Source organism: Dromiciops gliroides, chromosome 2 (genome assembly GCF_019393635.1).
Source record: "Dromiciops gliroides isolate mDroGli1 chromosome 2, mDroGli1.pri, whole genome shotgun sequence".
NCBI classification, from domain to species: domain Eukaryota; kingdom Metazoa; phylum Chordata; class Mammalia; order Microbiotheria; family Microbiotheriidae; genus Dromiciops; species Dromiciops gliroides.
In genome coordinates this window covers 415,658,496-415,675,024 of record NC_057862.1, presented here as the reverse complement: position 1 = coordinate 415,675,024, position 16,529 = coordinate 415,658,496, and positions in this window count along the sequence as shown.

Here is a 16,529-nt window from a genome sequence, read left to right as displayed (position 1 = left end):
AAGAAGCATTCCCTCAGCCTTCACTGTCTCAAAAACTGGAGTTGTATCTACTTCTGCAGATGCAGCAATACTGTATTCAAAAGGCCCTAGGCTTAGTTGGAAGCCTGGTTAAAAGAACATGGGGACAGCTAGGTGGCGAAGTGGATAAAGCACCGGCCCTGGATTCAGGAGGACCTGAGTTCAAATCCGACCTCAGACACTTGACACTTACTAGCTGTGTGACCCTGGGCAAGTCACTTAACCCCAATTGCCTCACCAAAAAAAAAAAAAAAAGAGCATGAACATTATTATTGCTTCCTTGTTTGGGGTGAAGGAATAGTGTCAGCCTGGGAGTGGAGACCCAGGATGCTAAATGGATGTATTGGATACTATGAGGAAGTGGGATATCCATGACAGTGGGGTTGTCTACCCTGATTATATCTATCTCCTTCTTTAAAACTCAAAGGATTCTTGGAGGTGAAAGAAAAATTTGTGCCAATGGGTCCTAAAACCTTTAGGAGGCTGGATCTATTAAAAAGAATTCATTTTCATTGAGATACTCCATTATGGAAAAGATTTGCAAAAATTATTATAATTGACTATTTTCTCCATCAAGGCTAGTGGTACCAACATACTTAGAACCTAAATCACAATCCCTGAGATGGTCATAGAAGAAGTAGAAATGACATTCAAGAGCACAAAAATGGGAAAAGCAAGTGAATTGGAACAAGAATAATGATGATGATGATAATAACAATGACAATAATAGTAATAACAATAATAATGGTGATAACTGGCACTTATATAGACTTTTAAGGTTTGCAAAGCCCTTTTTAAATAATAATAAACATTTTTATTTAAAGTTTTCAGTTCCAAATTTTATCCCTCCTTCCTCCCTGAGATGGTAAGCAATAAGATATAGGTTATACATGTGCAATTATTTAAAATTTTGCCATATTAGTCATTTTATATAAGAAAACATGAATAAAGGAAAAAATGAAAGAAAGTGAAAAATAGCATGCTTCAGTCTGTGTTCAACCAATATCAGTTCTTTCTTTGGAGGTGCATGGTATGCTTCATCATTAGTCCTTTGGGATTGTCTTGGCTCATTGTATTGCATTGTATGGTCAGTCCTTGCAAAGTGCATTTACATCTATTATCTCATTTGATCCTCACAACAACCCTGGGAAGTAGGTGCTATTATTACAGATGAGGAAACTGAGACAGACAGAGGTTAAGTGACTTTTCTAGGACCACAAAGCTAAGTATATATAGAGAAGATCCAGCTGGAGGTGATACAATTGTGATGGCATTCAAACACCAATTTAAAAGGTATCACATGTGGGAAAACTGGGATACTAATCCATTGTTGGTGAAGTTGTGAACTGATCTAGCCATTATGGAGAGCAATTTTGGAACTGTGCCCAAAGGGCTATAAAATTGTGCATACCCTTTGATCTAGAAATATCACTGGAATGTTTATATCCCAAAGACATCCCAAAAAAGAGAAAAAGACCCATTTGTACAAAAATATTTATAGTAGTTCCTTTTGTGGTGGCTAAGTGGAAATCAAAGGGATGCCCATCAACTGGGGAATGGCTAAAGAAGCTGTGATATATGATTGTGATGGAATATTATTTTTCTATAAAATGGCAATCAGGATGATTTCAGAATGGCCTGGAAATATTTATATGAACTGATGTATAGTGAAGTGAGCAGAACCAGGAGAATATTGTGCACAGTGACAATATTGTTTGATGAAGAAATGTGAATGATTTAACTATTATCAGTAATGCAATGATCCATGACCATCCCAAAGGACTAATGAAGAAGCATACTATCCACCTCCAAAGAAAGAACTGATATTGATTGAACCCAGACTGAAACATGCTATTTTTCACTTTCATTTTTCTTTCTATTTTAAAAGTCTTATACAAAATGACTAATATGGAAATGTTTTACATAATTTTACCTGTGTAACACATATCTAATTGCTTCCTGCCTTAGGGAGGGGGGAGAGGAGTAAGGGATAGAATTTGGAACTAAAAACTTTAAATAAAAATTTTTATTTAAAAAAAGGTATCATAAGGAGGTATGGGAAAAATCTCAGACTTTATTGATTCCAAAAAAGTGACCAAGAAACTCCCAACCTATAGGATACTCTCCTATCTATGCAGTCTATTTTTTTTGAGGGGCAATTAGGGCTAAGTGACTTGCTTAGGGTCACACAGCTAGTAAGTGTCAAGTGTCTGAGGCTGGATTTGAACTCAGGTCCTCCTGAATCCAGGGCCTGTTCTTAATCCACTACACCACCTAGCTGCCCCTAGATCAAAAAGGGGAAAAAAGACCTCTTTGTACAAAAATATTTATAGCAACTAATTTTTTGGTGACGAACAGTTGGAAATTGAGGGGATGCTTATCAGTGGAGAATGGCTGAACAAGTTGCATTATGCTTATGATTATGCTGTAAGAAATAATGCACAGGATGCTTTCAGAAAAACCTGTAAAGACTTACATCAGGGCTTCTTAAACTTTTTCCAGTCATGGTAAAGAGAAATTTTGCCTGAGAAATGTTTATCTGACCCCACATATGTCTGTCTGTCTATATGTATATAAAATAGGTTTACATAACCTTTTACTGTTGCCAAATTTGTCGGGACCCCCCCCATTCAGTTATATCACCCCATATGGGGTTGTGACCCATAGTTTAAGAAGGTTTGACTTATATGAACTGATACAGAGTGAAATGATAAGAACCAGAACATTGTACACAGTAATAGCAATATTGTATGATGAAAGATTGTGAATGCCTTAGCTCTTCTCAGCAATGCAATGATCCAAGACAATCCCAAAGGACTCATGATGAAAAATGCTATCTGCCTCCAGGGAAACAACTGATGGAGTCTGAATGCAGATCAAAGAATATTATTTTTCACTTTTTTAAGTTCAAATTTTCTTCTACAAAATAACTAAGATGGTAATATGTTTTGCATGATTGTACACCTATCTCAAATTGCTTACCACCTTAGGGAAGGGGCAGGGGAGGGAGAAAGGGAGAGAATTTAGAACTCAAAATTTTTTTAAAAAGGAATGTTTAAGATTGTTTTTACATGAAATTGGGGGAAAATAAAATACAATTAAAAAATAATCGGGGCAGCTAGGTGGCGCAGTGGATAAAGCACCGGCCCAGGATTCAGGAGTACCTGAGTTCAAATCTGGCCTCAGACACTTGACACTTACTAGCTATGTGACCCTGGGCAAGTCACTTAACCCCCATTGCCCTGCAAAAAAAAAAATAATAATTAAAAAATAATCTTCCTCCTGGAAAACCACTTCAGCTCTGGAACTCTTATGTCTAGTATACACTGTCCCTGGGGCCCTTCCCTCTTAGAGGGAAGGAGAGTTTGGAGGGTGAAGGGCTCATCCCAGAAACTCCATATAAGGCTGGCACCCAGGTAGGACATTCCCATTTCCCATCAGAACACTCCTCTGGACTTCTCCATCATGCCTCCCCTCCAATAGGGGAATTCTCCCTGTCTCTCCTCCTTCAGCTTCCTTTTATGGATTGTCTTCCCCCATTAGAATGTAAGCACCTTGAGGGCAGGCTTTTTGCTCATATTTGTATTCCTTACTCTTAGTACAATTTGGGGCACAGAGTAGGTTCTTAATACATCCTTGTTGACTGAGGGTCACCTATATATGAACTGAGGGCATCCTCAATGATAATATTAGTTGGGAACAAGCAGTCTTTCACAAATGATATTCAACAATGGACCACATCTTTAGCATCTCACAATTGATGGAAAGATGAAGAGAATGTAAGACCCCACTGTGCTTCTTGTTTATTGATTATGAAAAAGCATTCAACTAGGGTGGTGGACAAAACACAGTCTTACTGGCTCTTTTACAATAAGGTGTTTCTCAACTATATATCAAGATCAGTCCAGATTATTTGGAAGATGAAACAACCAAAATAAACCTGTACGGTACGGGTCTCTTCCAGTGATCCTCGGAGAATAGGCACTGACTGAGGCATAAAGCCAGGAGATGTATATTTGCCAAGAGATGTATCACCCCTGTGATGGAGAAGATCCTGCACAGAGTCCATGTTGAGGAGGGATCCACTGTGTAGAATGAGGGTCCCCCGGATGCTCCCCATTTGCGAATGGCATTGTTTTGATTGCAGCAAACCCCAAGACATGGCAGAGCCTCCTGGAAGAGATGTGCAATAATTCAAAATAGTGTGACTCATCCATCCACACAGGAAAGCACAAATGCTTGACATACACATAGTGCCTGCATTTCAATGTGCATCTGAATGCACACTTTTGGAGCTTGTTTAACAGTGTGTATATCTAGGATGGACAATATAGATGTCCCCCAGAGTGGTCTACCAGAATTTGCCTTAACACTCTCCTCTACCTCTTGCAGCAGCCATCCTATTCTATTTTTGGATAACTCTTATCATTGATATGTTCTTTCCATCCAGCAGAAATATGCTTTGGTGCAACTCCCACCGACAGATTGGCCTAGTTCTTCTTCTGAGGCAACACAAAAGAAGCCTAAAGAGGCCTTCAGCTATCATGTTCCTGCTAAGTCCTCTGTTCTCCAGGCTAAATATCTCCAATCTGGCCAATCTTTGTATTGCATAGTTTTGAGGCCCTTCATCATCCTGTTTCCCTTCCTCTGGACTCTTGTCCAGTTTGTTTGTTAATGTCCTTCCTGAAAGCTTGTCCCGTCCTTGCATGTGGTGCAGAGGATAGAGGGCTATCTATCATCAACACTGTCTCTCTAATGCTACTTGGTCCAATGCTGAACAATTTCCCTTCTCAGCACCGCCCCCCAACTGCTGCTCTCTGATCCCCTGACCCAAAAAGCACCAGTTTCCCTGACTATAGCAGTAAACACATCCCCAAGTACCTCTGCACACAGAGATTCCAGTGAAAAAGAAATTTAAAAAAGATACAGGAAGGTAAGACAGAGAATTCCTCCTTGGGCCCTTTTCCTGACAGCTTGAGGCTAGTGATTAGTTTTGAAGCAATATTTTCATCAGGAGTAAGAGGGGTAGCCTGTTCTGAAGCTGATGATTCAGTCTTAGCCAGAGCTCTTGGGGAATTGGGTTCCCCTGTGCCTGGAGAAGAAGGCCTCAGAGGACAGAGCTAAGATCAATGGGTAGAAGTGGCAGGGAGAAAGATTTTGGCTTTATATCAATAAAGATCTCTTACCTATTAGAATTGGCCAAAAGTGGAATGAAAGGTAATGAGTTCCCTGTCATTGGAGATCTTCAAATGAGAGTCAGATAACCACTTGTAGGGATGCTCTAAACAAAGTTTAGGTTGTTTTTTTTAACATTTTTGTCATGTACTTTTTTGGGAAGTCTGATGAGAGATCTATATGCCCCTTCTCAGAATGTTTTTAATGGCATAAAATAAAATACACAGGGTTACAAAGGGAAATCAAAATATTTTTTTAAGTTCATAGAACTCAGGTTAAGAACCCCTGTTCTAAACTTTCCTGGGTGATCTCTGAGATTCTTTTCAACTTAAAGATTCTTTGAAGAACCAGGTCATTGGTGTTACCTCAGATTCACTGTATAGCTTATGAACATGCCAAGAGTTATACTCAGGGGTGTTCTGGTAAATGTTTAACAACTGGCTCTGTAAGAAAAAAAAAGTATAGTGGACATATTTTAGAAATTAATCTTCATCTTTAACATTTACTCCATCATTTTCTTAAGTCTAGACAATCAATAATATTGATAAATCAAGCACTGGTTTATAGCATTTGTTAATTTCCAAAGTATAAATATTCACACTGAAAATTTAACAATCAGCTCTTACAAACTGCAGAATTGCTCCCAGCACACTCCTGGTTACATACACAACCTCCTTCCACATCTCTCCCCTAAAGCAAGGTCACGGATTACAAATAGATTGTAAACCTCTTTTGTAATAAAGCTACGTCCTACAATGCCTAATATAGTGCCCTCCCCTCAGTGTCTGTTTAACTGACTCTGCCTTCCATTCGAATGTGTGTGGTGTAATAATAATAATGATAATGGCTAGCATTTTATATAGTGCTTTAAGGTTTGCAAAGCACTTTACAAATATGATCAAATTTTATCCTCACAATAACTCTAGGAAGTGTTTTTATCCCTGTTTAACAAGTGAGGAAACTGAGGCAGGCAGAGGTTCAGCGACTTCACCAGGGTCACATAGTTACTAAGTGTCTGAGACAGAGTTTGAACTCAGTTCTTCCTTATTCCAGGTCCAGCTTTCCATTTACCAAGGCACTGGTATAGTGCAAAGAACACTAGATGTGGAGTGAGAGGATCAAGATTCGAATCTCAACTGTTACTATGTGATTGGGGGGGGCAGGGCAAGGAGGGTTAAGTGACTAGCCTAAGGTCACACAGCTAGTAACTTCCAAGTGTCTGAGGTCAGATTTGAACTCAGGTCCTCCTGAATCCAGGGCCGGTGCTTTATCTACTGCACCACCTAACTGCCCCCCAACTATGTAATCTTTTGCAAGTTAATTTCCCCCTTCTCACAGCTTCAGTTTTCTCATCTGTAAAAGGAGGGGCCTAGATGAGAGGATCTTTGAAGTCTACTCTAGAGCTGAATCTATGACTCCAGGAAACAAATATTTCCAATGGATTGCACTAGAAGATATTCTCTTGTGGTACCAGACTTTGAAGGCCTTCTGACTTGGAGCAGAAGACTCCCTTCTTCAATCCCAGTATTAACATCCTGAGAGAAACAAAGGAAGAAGCAAAAGTTCTGAAGTGAGGCCATTTTTTTTTTCTAGGGCTGGTAATCAGCAGTGAGTTATTAGTTGCTTTGGAGGGGTGGGAGTCCCTCTCCCCTCACTCAGTCAGCAGTGGATACTGATTGGCATTGGCAGAAAGCAGCTTGAGGGAACCAAGTTGTAGCTAAACACATCTTTCTCTTTCTAATAGACAACACTGAGAACTGTTCAAAGGAACTGGGAAAAGTCTGTAAAGGGAAGTAGAATGTAGATCAACCAGAAAGGGGCCATTAGATTAGGGATGCTTCTAAAGCTTCACACAAACCAGAGAACCTCCCCCTCACATTTGTTTGTCCATTCGTTTCTTCATGCATTCATTTGTTCATTCTTTCATTCATTAGATGTTTATCGAATGCCAGGGAGACCTTGTGCTGAGCCCTGGGGAATCTACAAAGATGAATGAGAGACATTGTCCTTCCCTTCTAGGAATGAACAGTCTAGTAGACAGATATGTAACTAACAGCTAGAGAGGATCCATGCTGAGCCCAGGTTATCAAAGGTCTTGTCTAAGAGGAAGAGTTTGGAGTTCCTTTTCTAGTCTCACCATTGACTTACTATGTGAACCCCTACAAGTTTATTCACTGCTCTGGTTCTCAGTTTATTCATTGGGAAAAGGTCCCTGGAAATAGGGATAGTTGGAGGGTGAAATATGTTCAAGATGCCTTGGGCTATGCCAAAGAAGATAAAATCCTTAAATTTTATTACTTCTATGACTTGTGCTGAAATGCTGTGCTTGAGTGAATACCTGGACGCCTCCTTCAAACATCTAGTCAGGGGTCAAGATGTGGGTGGCCTGCAATGCTTTTGTAGACTTTTTTTTTTTGGCAAGGCAATTGGGGTTAAGTGACTTGCCCAGGGTCACACAGCTAGTAAGTGTCAAGTGTCTGAGGCTGGATTTGAACTCAGGTCCTCCTGAATCCAGGGCTGGTGCTCTATCCACTGCACCATCTAGCTGTCCCAGCAATGCTTTTGTAAAAAATGTTGGATTTAGATTCGGGGTCTCAGGTACATCAACCTCTTGCTCTGCCATACTCTGTGTGATTTGGGGCCAGTTATTTAGCCTTTTGGGTCCTCAGTTTTCATGTTGGTAATATGACTCGACTAGGTGACTTCATAGAGGAAACTGGCAGCTCAGTGGAGAGAGCACTAGACCTGGAGTCAGGAAGACCTGAGTTCAAATCTAGCCTCAGACACTTTCAAAGTATGTACCCTGGGAAAGTCACCTAATCCCTTTTACCTCCGTTTCCTCATCTGTAAAATGAGCTGGAGGAGGAAATGGCAAACCACTGCAGTATTTTTTGCTAAGAAAACACCAAATGGGGGCAGCTAGGTGGCACAGTGGATAAAGCACAGGCCCTGGATTCAGGAGGACTTGAGTTCAAATCTGACCTCAAACACTTGACACTTACTAGCTGTGTGACCCCGGGCAAGTCGCTTAACCCCCATTGCCCTGCAAAAAAAAACCCAAACCCCAAAACCAACAAAATAAAACAACAACAACAAAAAAGGAAAACCCCAAACGAGGGTCAGACATGACTGAACATCAAAAAGATGAGCTCTTCCAGTTCTAAATCTACATATCCCATGACTTTTCCAGTAAGACCCTTTTAAACCCCTCAGCAATAACTGACATTTTTGATTGTTAATTTCTTATCACCAAAAGCATATATATATTTACCTCAGGAAAAGAAGGTGAGGAAAAGAAAGCATATACACATCTATCTTTAAAAAAAAATTTTATATGAGTGTTTAAAACATGTTGGGGAAATAGAAGGGGTTTCTGTAGGGCTGATGACAGCTGAGGTCTCTCCCGAATCCAGAACTAAAGTGTTCAGAACAAACTGCTTTGTGGGTAGATGAGGCTGAATTTACAAATTTTGAAATGACAGTTTTTCACTTGGCAATCTCTGGTGTTAATAAAGTCAGATACAAACTCAGGGTTAAATGAAGCAGGCGCCCAGCTTGTGTGTGTGACACACAGACAGTATGTGCGGGTTCTCGAAGTCGTGGAAAATCTGTCAGCCTTTCTAATACCGAGTTAGTTTTGACAACAGAATAAGATGTATTTTGAACACACGCAAGTCCTGCCTATTCCAAAACAGGGCTAATGAGCATGATCTGTTCTTTGCTCAGGGCTTTAAAAGGCGAATGAAAAGTACAGAGTGCTTGGGGTGGGGGTCGGGCGGGAGCCGGGAGCTCTTTGGGGTTGGCTGGGGTTTGGCTGACCACAAAGACTTCCTGGTCTGAGGGTCACCCCGGCGGCCAGTGCTGTGACCAGGGAAGGCAGCATAACATGCCTGTTGGGTTGTAACAAATACTTCGACATTGCAGCTTGCTTATTAAACTCGAGCAGGTCCCTGCCACACCATACAAAATGGGACGCAATTTGATCAGAGTAGCCTAAAGAACTGAATAAATCCTTTAAACCAATTGTATAAAAATGCAAATTTAAGGCAAGCAATTAAAAACAGATAGAAATTAGAGATTTGGATTTTGCCGAGCAAGCTTTCCGCAGCAACCGCCAGATTACTATGCAATTTATCTGGATTCTGTCAGCGATAGTCAGCCTCGATTTTGATAAAGAGCAGCAAATCTGTCCCTCTGTAGCTCCCGCGACTTCCCACACATTCCATTCAAGTCGAAGGCGTCTGTAGGATCCCTTGAATAATTTGGAGTTAATCATTTGTACTTCAGAGCTTCTGAGAGGCCTTAGACTTGGGAGGTGGGAACAGATTTGGCTTTTTAATCGCCTTGTATATTGTACCGCTAGAGATAAATGACACCGACTGTCTGAAATCTACATTCCTGCTTCTGATGCAAAACTGTAATTAATTTTGTGCAGTGTTTCAGAATTGATCGTGGTCACTTGAATTTCTAATTTTTCATTCACTTCAAAGACCTTTTTCCCTCCCTCCTCTTCCTTTAAGGAATGCTCTCAGAGTGTGCGAGCGCTCGGATGTTACTGCACTAAGTGACGGTTTTACGCTCCTTTTTCAATAAGGTGAAACAGAGGTCAAGGCGTTTGGCTCATGTTTATCCCTCTCCGCCTGCTCCAGGATGTATTTTCTGACTTATAGGAAATACAATCAAAACTTATTAAATTATGACTAAGGAGCGCAGCCATCACTCCTATGCATTGTGAAACCCCCCAAAAGCTTCTTTCAGGCATCCCATTCAGCATAAGACAATTAAGCACAATTTAGGCAATAATTACCCTAATTAGCTACACTAGAATGTTTGTATTCAGGATTATGGCAACATTGTATCAGTTCACTATTTAAATAATAACAAGGTTCCCTAATTTCTCTGTATTGATAGTTGTTGTATAGGATTCTTTGTTTGGTATATTTCACTGTAAAAATATTTGTCAGTGAAAGATTGAACAATATGAATGAATTTGATTAGGCCATTGTCAGAAACCCCATGCATCACCATTCCTTGTTTTTAATCACTACTGTAAACCTCACCGCCTAAGGGCATGGTTTTAATTTGGGTGCCTTACTAATGAAAAGAAAAAAATAATTGTTTTGCCAGGATTTAATAATAAGCAATAAAACCAGCCAACCAGATTTTACCTCTGCATTCAATCTCTTTTTTATTATAAAACATTTTTGTCCTTTTTTTAGATTACAGGCGTAGATACCGAACATTTTACTAATAAATATTTCAGTTTGCTTATGGAGGCTAATGCTGTCATCTGAATATGGAATTATATTTCTTTCATGCTTCATTATCATTTCATGGTAGTAATGACAGTGAGGCGATGGAATATTTACAGGCTTTTCAGAAGACATTTATCCAATACATTTCCCTGAAGGGCACCTAGGCTTAAAGATACATTATCCTTTTATAAAACCCTGCCCAGAATCCCAATTTTGGAATCAACCAATCAGAGCTTTCTGTGAAGCAGTTACCACACTAGTGAAACCTTCAGGCCAGTGTGACATTCTTCCTGGCAATCTATTCAGGGGGATGGGTTTGGGCTGGAATAGTGCCCAGCTCTGAAGTGTCATGATTGGTTCTTGATCTGGAGGTTAAAGGAAGGGGAATAGTTCTTGCCTCTATTGCCACAGTCTGGCAAATGGGCACTTAACTCATGGCTTAGTTATTCTGTGAGAAGCGGGCAAGAAGTCTGTGGATCTGTGGTATTTTGTGATGGGATTTTGCCTACCCAAGTTCCCTTTCAGGTTACTCCTTTCTTGAAGGCAGTTATCAAATCCCAGAGCTCCATTAATATCCCTTCCTCTAAGGGATACTTAGAACCTCCGAGGTTATTAGAAGTGGGGAGGGGCAGCTAGGTGGTGAAGAGGATAGAGCACTGGCCCTGGATTCAGGAGGACCTGAGTTCAAATCTGGCCTCAGACACTTAACGCTAGCTGTGTGACCCTGGGCAAGTCACTTAACCCCAATTGCCTCACTAAAAAAAAAATTTTTTAAAAATGAGAGGTGGGGAATGAGCCTGTAGTTTCACAGAAACAAGCTTACTACTCATGCACAAAATTAAAGTGATATTGACAGATCATCTCTTGCCATTGGGTAGAAGCTCTTGAGGGAGGGGACATCTATCAATGAATCCTTCAATGGTCTTTTCTCTTGGTTTGAGTCATAACAACAAAGGACAAATTTCAGTGTGGACATTTTTTGTATTCCATGAAGTTCAATCCTATAGTCCCAACAGCTTTGTGAGCCCATTTGTGGAAAGTGGAAAGAGAATTGGCTGTGGAGTCTGAGGACTTAGATTCAAATCCCCCCTCTGATACTTATTACCTTTTTAGCTTTGGACAAATCACATTGCCTCATTTGACTTCCTTTTCCTCATCTACAAAATGAGGTTCTTCCAGCTTTAAATTGATGAACATATGAGATAAGAATGTTAGGTCTACTGAAAGCTTATTTTTCACACTTTGAAAAAATAGAAAATTAATAGTTTCTTGCAGATGCTCAGGGCTTTGGTTTTCAGTGACTGTTTGCAGAGTCAGGGTCAGGGAGCTTTGGTCTCTTCTGTCCTTCCTCCTTGCTTCCAGGAAAGGGTCCATAGCAGGGGAGAATGAGGCTTCCTGGTCAGGGCAGGACTGGAGCAGCTGAATGGTACTGCCTCAGCTACACTTGTCTAGGGCATTCTGCAAAACTGGAGTCCACTTAGAAAGAATTAATTCTAACATCTTGTTCCTCTATAGAGAAGGTTGTAGTATTTCCATGGTGACTTTACCAGCTCAATTCCACTTGACCCTCTGTAATAAATTTACAGATTGGGGCAGTTAGGTGGTGCAGTGGATAGAGCACCCACCCTGGAGTCAGGAGTACCTGAGTTCAAATCCGGCCTCAGACACTTAACACTTACTAGCTGTGTGACCCTGGGCAAGTCACTTAACCCCAATTGCCTCACTAAAAATTAAAAAAAAATTAATTTAAATTTACAGATTAGGGTCTAAAAAACCAGCTGTTGGAAGCAAGGCATTTTTTTCCTATTAACCTACTGAGTGACCTTGGACAAGGCATTTCCCCTCTTGTTGGTTTCCTTATTGGTCAAATGTACTCTCTCCTCATAGCTATCTCTTAATAGCCCTAGTATGCTTCAAGGCTCATCTCAAGTGACACCTTCTTTGCCTTTCCTAATCAACTTTCCCAGTTGTTAAAGCCTCCCCTGGAAATTACTGTGTAATTATGTTGTATGTGCTCATATATGTACACATTATGTCCCCTGATATAATTGGGGCAGCTAGGTGGTACAGTGGATAAAACACCAGCCCTGGATTCAGGAGGACCTGAGTTCAAATCTGGCCTCAGACAGTTGACACTTACTAGCTGTGTGACCCTGGGCAAGTCACTTAACCCCCATTGCCCCACAAAAAAACAAACAAACAAACAAAAGAGTCTATCTCCATTTCTCGTTGTGGCAGGAGCTGAGGCTCCCATATCAGACTACATAGCCATACTTCAAGGCGCCGATCCATGGTCCTTCGTGACTGGCGGAAGCCTACTATGTCCCCTGATAGAATGCAAGCTCTTTGAGGGCAGGGGCAGTTCCATCTTTGTTTTTGTATTCCTAGTGCCTTGGACGGAGTGGGTGCTTCATAAATTCTTATTGATAGATTGAAGATGAGAGGGCTTAATTAGATCTCTGAGGTTCTTTCCTTATGTCTCTAACACTTAACAATCATCCTTGTTATTTCCCTGAAATTGCTTGAAGCAAATGCTCTGTGTGTGTGTATATGTGTATATGTATATAAATGTATATATGTGTGTGTTGAGAAGTATGCCAATATATATCCATGCACATGTGTATAAAGAACCGCCTACACATCAGATTGGCACTGCATTGTATGTTTTTGTATTAATGTATTCATGTCATGCTGCATTAATATGTTTTCTCCTAGCACACACATGGTATGATAAATGTGTTAGGTTTCCATATGAAATATATAAGAAATGTATAAGTAGAAAAGAAGAAGGTCTGGTCACCTATTGAGAGCAAGGGATAAAAGTCCACATGCTCCCCTAGTCTTCTATCGATATCAGGAAAAAGTGAGGAAAGTATTCTTCTGTAGTACATTGGATGGACGTCCTTTGATTAACTTGTGGGAGGATATGAACAAGAATATGAAGAATGGAAGAAAAATCCAAATGGATAAGATGGATCTATCAACAAATATTTATTAAACACCTACTACAGGCACTATGCTATTGTTTTATGCAAATATAATAAATGAAATAATCCCTACTTAAAAAGAGCTTGCATTCTAATAGAAGGGGGAGGATCTTCCTTCCTTCCTTCCTTCTCTCTCTCCCTCCCTCCCTCCCTCCTTCCCTCCCTCCCTTCCTTCCTTCCTTCCTCCCTCCTTCTCTCCCTCCCTCACTATCATCTTCCATTCTATATATCCATCTCACTGTCCATCTTCCTTCTATTCATTCACTTATGTATATATGTATCTATTTCCATAGTTAGATATATAGCATAAATGCAAATACATATATATAATACATACATACAGAATAAACACAAAGAGAATAAATACAAAGAAATAGAAGGTCGGTTGTGAAGGAGGGCACTAACAGTTGTGGGGGGTAATAATTGCTAGCACTTATACAATGCTTTAAGGTTTGCAGAGTATTTTACATGTTATCTCACTGGATCCTCACAACAATCCTGGGATGTGGATGCTGTTAATATGCCCTTTTTACAGATGAGGAAACTAAAGCTATGAGAGAATCAGGGATGGCTTCATGTGGAGGGGGGTGGTGTGTGGTTCTTTAGCTGCATCTTAAAGGAAGAGAATAATTCAAAGGAGTATATTCCAGACATGGGGGGAGGGGGTGCAGCCAGTGCACAGGCACAAAAATGGGAGATGGAGAAAAGACCAGTTTGATTGAAAGACAGATTGTGGTAAGGTTGTAAAAAGGGCTTCAGAAGCTAAAACAGGAGTGTTTATTTGGTTCTAGAGCCAGGAGGAAGCTAATACTGTTTAATGAGATGGGGAATTACATGGTCATACTGATATTTAAGAAAATGATCTCTAGGGGGCAGCTAGATAGCGCAGTGGATAGAGCACAGGCCCTGAAGTCAGGAGGACCTGAGTTCAAATCTGGCTTCAGACACTTAACACTTACTAGCTGTGTGACCCTAGGCAAGTCACTTAACCCCAATTGCCTCACCAAAAAAGAAAGAAAGAAAGAAAGAAAGAAAGAAAGAAAGAAAGAAAGAAAGAAAGAAAGAAAGAAAGAAAGAAAGAAAGAAAATGATCTCTAGTGTCAAGTAGAGATAGGGAATTGAAGTGCCCCAAGAGAAATCTTCTTTTCTTCTTCCAACTCTTCAATGAATTTTTTGACACCACACAATCAAAGACTTTGTTGAATACTTAGGGTGTTCTTCAGATAGAGACTTGATGTGCCTCGCCAAAATCATGGGATAACTTTGAATAGTGTGTCCAGTGGGGAAGGAAAGCCATGTGATGGTGACAGAGGACCTACCAATTATTATGGAGCGCATATCTGTCTTTGAGGAAGGAATGAGCTAGTGTGTGCATGGGTGACAAGCATATAACTGTGTCCATGTTGATACGCTCTATGTTAGGAGCACCTCTTAGGACTTAATCAAGTTGGCTGTTCAGTGTTTAAATTTAAATGAAAAAAAAAATAGTGAAGGATGAGTTTTTCCCCAATGGGACTGGGGACACCACTTTTCACAGGGCTGCCATTCCGTAGACATTTCTATATTTAAGATCCCATATTATTCTGAAATGGCAACACATGGGACTTCCCAGCCTACTCAAGAGGACAAGACAATCATAATTGATTTTAAAAAAAGAAAGCAGTGTCGGCTCCTCTGTACCCCTGGTGCATTATATTATTTTGTTCTAGGATTCCTGCCAGGGTTCAGTGGAAGAGTAGGCTCCTTCCAAGTCCCCTTCCTCCTCCAGGAAAAAAAAAAAGACCTGGCTCTGAGCAATATTTAAGGCTTTCATCCCTGAGGTCATGTTGCCAAAGCTAACTCCCTAGAAGACTTGTTCTCCTGGTGTTAGAAGGATCCCACCAGACAGTGTGGTTTGAGAGGAAGGGACCCTTGTTTTTGGTCTGGGTGTCTCCAACCTAGGCTGTTGATTCCTGTTGATTGGGTGCTGCCAAAACAGGTTACTGATTGTGAGAGGCTGTTCCTTAAGCCTCTCTCTCCTAAGTCCTCAGTGATGCTTGATGGTTTCTAACCCACCTCTATCATCCCTTGTTTTGGCTCTTTTGACTGAGGAAGCTGCTTTGGGCTCCTCTTCCCTGGGCCTGGATGCTTCTCGGGGTATTGGCTGGAGGAGGTATGGCAGAGGTCTGAAGAAGGGATTGGCCTGAAGACCTCTTGCTCCTTCCTTTCCACTGGAAAGTTGTTTTTTTTTTTTTTTCCATTTCCTCTTTCTCCTCTAGTTCTGACCTTCATCACACAGGTGGCTACTGGGACCCAGAAGGCTTTGTCTCTACAAGTAAGTAGTGCTTCTCTGATCAGACTGGCCACAACTGAGATTTAAAAAAAAACACAAAAAAACCAACCTCCTAGTTTGCTCAATCAGAATCTTGCCCCTTCCTATCTTTCAAGGCTTCTTACACTGTACTACCTTCCACATAATATAAGATTCAGCAACCTTTTTGCTGTTTCTAACACATAACACTCAATCTTCAAACTTAGGCCCTTTTCTCTGTCTGAAATGCTGCCTAGTTTCCTTGGCTCTCTTAAGCTCAAATTCCACCTTCTGCAGGAGATTTTTTTCTGCTTCCCACCCCACCCCACACCCTTTCCCAACAGCTAGTGCCTTCCTTCAGAGATTACCTTCCATCTACTCTGTATATATCTTTTATATACAATCATTTGCATGTTGTCTCTCCAATTAGAATGTGAGTTTCTTGAGGGCAAGAACTGTGTTTCTGCATTTCTTGGTATGCCTAGCACTTAGTACACAGTACCTGAGACATAGAAACTGCTTAATAAATGCTTGTCGACTGACTTGAGCTATTTAAATAGGCTCAGTCTGTCTATTTAGAAATTTACATGATTACATGATATCCATTCGGAAAACCTGGCTACCACTATCAGAATGCTTTAAAAAATAAACAGAACTAATTTTGCAAAGCAGCGAGGCCTGGTTGGACTCAGCAGAGCTGGATGGATTTCGACTCCAAATTCATTTCTGCAGGAAAAATCGGAAGTTGGTGATCTGTTTCCCAGCAAGTGTGTGTGTGTGTGTGTGTGTGTGTGTGTGTGTGTG